The following is a 4,734-nucleotide window of genomic DNA, read 5'->3' on the forward strand; positions in this document are numbered from 1 at the left end:
CACGGATGGGAGGCCGCAGCGGGCCTGGGAAGCGCCAAGCACACCGGGGCGCGGCACCGGGGCAGCAGCCGGATGGGAGGAGGGCCACCAGACGGCTCAGCGGCGAGGGACTAGGCGCCGGAAACAGGAAAAGCAGCGGGGGAAAGGACCGCGGGCCGCCGCGAGGGGGCTCAGGGACCCTTCAAAGGCGCCTCAGAGCCCGAGGTCGGCCACCGGGGCACACGGGGTCCCACCGCCCGAGGCCTCCAGCACAAGGGCGGTCCCGTGGCACCCGAGGATGCCGACCCGGCCCCCGGCGGGCCCTGGCAACCTCGCGGGGCTCGGGCCACAACCACCACGCCACCGTCACGACCGGCCCCCAGAACGCTCTCCCGCACGCGCAGCAACGCCAACCCCCCTGCACCCTGCTCGACCAGAGACCCTCCTCACGAGGGGCCGAGAGCACTTCGCCCGGGGACGACCACCCCCCCAAAGCCGTAGCGGCTGGGGAGGGGACAACACCCAACAGCGGCGAGGCCGGTTTCGGTCCCAAGAGGGCGGATCGGGGGCACGACGTGCCTTCAGCCATCTGGTCGAGGCGGGCACGGAGGGGGTGGGTCGGCGGTGACGGGGAGGGGGCGCAGGGCGGGCGAGGGCCGGGAGCGCGTGGGGGGAGTGGTTCGGGGGAAGGGCGCGCGCCAACGAAGACGCGAACCGGGCCACCGGGTAAACGTGCACGGGATCCCACCGCCACCAGCATGAGAGCGGTCCCGCGACGCCCGGGACGCCGGCCGGCCTCAGCACCCTTGGCGGGGCCCCCCCCCCGCGAACCAGGCCCCACCACGGCTGGGACCCAAAAACCCCACGTGACCCCCGCCGCAGGGGCCCAGCAGAACCTCCGTCCATCCGTCTGGTCCATCCCGGAGTCACGACCCAGGGGAAGCAACCCCCAGGCGAGAGCGGCCCGACCCGTGCCCGCACGCCACCCCCGGCGGCAACTCGGGACGGGAGCGGGCGGGAGACAGCCGCTCGCACGGCACGGGGAAGCGGGACGCGCGGGGGCGCCCCACCCCTCGGGAGACACAGCACCGCGAGGGAGTGGCCGCACGCGCACTCGCACGCACGCGGGAGCCCCGCGCGCCGGACGCCGGCCAGGCCCAGCGGGATCCTCCCCCGACTCGGAGGGGGGAGGCGCAGGCCGCGGTAGGCAAAGAGCGGCGCTCGGCCCCGCCGCGGGGCCGGCAGACCCCTCACGGAGAGGGGGCTCTGCCCAACACGCAACGGTAGTCCCCCCGCATCGGTGGCCACTACACGCAGAGGAGGGGCGGCAGCTGGGGGGTTCCGGTACCCCAAGGCACCCTCTCGGATCGCTAGAGAAGGCTTTCTCACCGAGGGCGCATCGCCCCCACCCATTCGTCCCCCGACCGGGCCCCGCTAAACGGCTCTCCAAAGGCCGCCAAGGGCTCGGGGGGCGGGGGTAGGTCTGCGGCAAGGGGCAGGCACAGGGCAATCCTGAGCGCTCACGGCTGGGGCCCAACAAGGAGACCGTCCTTGCCCCGCCACGCACACCATGCTCGCGTCACCGCCCGGAAAGAGCTCCGTGCCTCCGGCGAGGCCACGAGAGGCGGAGACGGACGTGGCATGCTGGGGCGAAGAAACGGCACCCCTCGGCTGGCCAAGCGCCACAGCGCTGGCTCGGCCCGCCGCGATCGCTCACACACCCCGCCACGTCCAGGCCCCCCCAGCACGGCATGCGCCAGGGGGACGACGAGGCGCCCGCATCCCCATGGGGGGGGCAGGTGGTCCTCCCTTACCGACTCCACCACCCGCTCCTCGGACTACGCCACCAACAGCGGTGGCCCGAGGGGGTCGCTGGGAACAGGAAACGACGCCACCGCTCGGCCTCGGGCACCTGAGACAACCTGGAGCGCTCCAGGGGCACCACGGAGGGCCAGGCGCAACGCGCTCAGCACGCCCAGGCGGTGAGCAGCGCGGCGTCGGGACGGCCCTCCCCATGGCAGGGAGAGCCGCTCACCACACGAAGCCAAGAAAGGCAAGCGAGAGTGTCCGCTGCGTCAGAGGACCCCGGTCCCACGGACACCAGGAGGCCGAACGTGGGAGGGCGGGGTCGGGCCGGAGTCCACACCCCCCCCCCGCGCCCTCCCCGCACCGCCACAGCAGGCGGAGGAGGAGGAGGAGCGCGAAGGGCCCGCGGGCAGAACGAGAAGAGCGGTCCCATTCGCCATGAATGTCCGTCCCTCGTCTGACGCGGCTTAGGCCCGGCCCGGGAGAGCACGAGATCACCACATCGATCGGCAGAATGTGCCCAGGGAGGTCCCGAGGGGGGGAAAGCCCGGCGAGGACAGCAACCAGAGGGACCTGCTTTCAGCCTCGCCAGCACCCCTCGACCCCAGGGCGAGAGCAGCCGGACAACCCAAGGAAGGAGGACGCCTGACACGTGGCACGGAGCCTTGCGGGACAAGGGTTGTCACGACCGCAGCCAGGTGCCCGCAGTGGGGAGCGCACGGGGTAAAGCACCCACGCCGCCTGCCCACACCGCCCTCGGGTGCTGGAGACCGGAGGCGGCACCACGGCCTGGACCATCTGGAGGCACCCGAGCCGGCGCACAGGCCCACGCGGACGGCTCAAGTAAGCGAGGGCACAGCCGGGCTTGGCACCATGGTCAAGCCCAGAGGTCCCCCCCGCCCCGCACACGCCCAGAGGTCCCCATCTCTAAGGCGACAGTCGCCAAAGCACAGCGTGTCAGCACCTACCTGGCAACAAAAAGTGCTCATTTCAGGTGACAAAATCACCACGCCGACTGCCGGGGCCTAGACACAAGTCACCGGGACCTCCTGGGACCGTAGCCAGGCCACCGGCCCCAAGCACCGTTCCATCAGCCCCGGCCCCTGGAGCCCCCAGGGCCATCTGGTCGACCCCGGGAGCGTGGCGGCAGCCGGGACCGACGGGGGACTCGCGGGAGGTGGAGCGGGCCGGGTAGGCCCTCCCCCAGTCCGCCTGTCGTCCCCACGTCAGGACTTAGAAAAATCACCAAAGTCCTGCGGAGGCACCTGTGGACGCCCTGCTCCCCGGCCCTCAGGACGGCCCCACGCCTGTCCCATGCCGGCCCCATGCCGGTCCCCGACTCCCAGTTGGGACTGGGGGGGGGAGGGGGCGATACCACGGAGGCGTCCCCGACGGCCGGACCGCAATGGGAATCGCGGCCGGGCCCCTGGGGCGCCATATCCGTGCCTCCCCTCGCGACCCGATCCGGTCCGGTCCGTTCCGGTCCCCTCCGGTCCCCACCTCCGCAGCGGGCCTCGGAAAGCTTGGTAAGAAAATCGGGTCAGACGACCGGAACCCCACGCGTGCCCCGTGGCCGGGCCCGTCACGCCATCCACGGGCTTCCTCTCAAGGCTCGAGCGCGACACGGGAGAAAACCGCGCGACACGGAAGGCCCGACGACCGACCGGAGCCACCGGCCGGATGGCGTCCGGGCGCCGGACACACCCGCTCCCATTCCCCCACGGGCCGAGGAGGGGACACCGGTGGGTGCTGGTCGACCCGTCCAGGCGACCCCCACACCCTTCTCAGGGAGCGAGGCGGTGGCGGCGTCACACCCTCACAAGCCTGGAGGTTCAATCTCCCGCGAGCCGATCGCGCGCCGACACCCCAGAGAGAGCGGGACAATCACGCTAGTGTCACCGGCTTCCTGGAACTCCGGCTTGGGGACCGCAGCCAAATGCCATCCCTTACGGACATCGGCGACGCTCTGGCAGGGTGACGCTATATAAAAGCGGCCGCCAGGTGGCGCCCGACAACCGGCGCAAAGGACACCGAGACAGATCCAGATCGCGGGCCCGTGAAGGCGCACAGCCGGCCGCCCGGCCACCCGATCTTGTCCCGGCCCCACCTCGGAGGGGCGGGCAGAGGGTGTGGGGCGCGCGGACCCGGGGCGTCGGCCTCGGGAGCCCCCGACCAGCGCGGCACGGCTGCAGCACCCCAGGGCAGACCGGGAAAACGTGTCTGGGCCGCTCCAGCCGGAAAGGGAGCCGGCTGGCCACGGGACACGCGCGTACGCATGCGCTCACGCCCACGCACGCACGCCCACGCACGCACGCACGACCCCGCCGGAAGCGGACGTGGGCGGAAAATTCCCCAAAGGGGCGCGCGTGGGTGGCTCAGTCGCTAAGCGTCTGCCTTCAGCTCGGGTCACGATCCCAGGGTCCTGGTTTCCAGCTCCCCGTCGGGCTCCCTGCTCACCGGGAAGCCTACTTCTCCCTCTCCCGCTCCCCCTGCTTGTGTTCCCTCTCTCGCTGTCTGTCTGTCTGCCTGTCTGCCTGTCTGCCTGCCTGTCTGTCTGTCTGTCTCTCTCTCTCTCTCTCTCTCTCTCTCTCTCTCTGTGAAATAAATAAATAAAATCTTAAAAAAATAAAATAAAATTCCCCGCAGACACCGGCAGGCCCCAGAGGCCCGGCCGGCATTACGCGGGCTTCCCACAGCGGCACACGGGCGGTGCCCTGGGCCTCTGGGAGGACTTAAGACAAATTTCGGGGGGCAGGCAGGGAACGGAAAACAGAGACCGTGTGAGTACTCCTAGAACAACAACGGTTGAACCATTTTTCTTCTATCATTTCAAGGGGAGGAAGTCTCTCTCAAGCATACGAAGAAAGCTCAGGAGGGCAGAAAGGGGGTGATTGACACACGCCCCCAGAAAGGTGCACACTGAATCCCTCTCTGCGTGTACCACGATGA

This window comes from Ursus arctos, unplaced genomic scaffold (genome assembly GCF_023065955.2).
Source record: "Ursus arctos isolate Adak ecotype North America unplaced genomic scaffold, UrsArc2.0 scaffold_33, whole genome shotgun sequence".
In the NCBI taxonomy this organism is placed as follows: Eukaryota; Metazoa; Chordata; class Mammalia; order Carnivora; family Ursidae; genus Ursus; species Ursus arctos.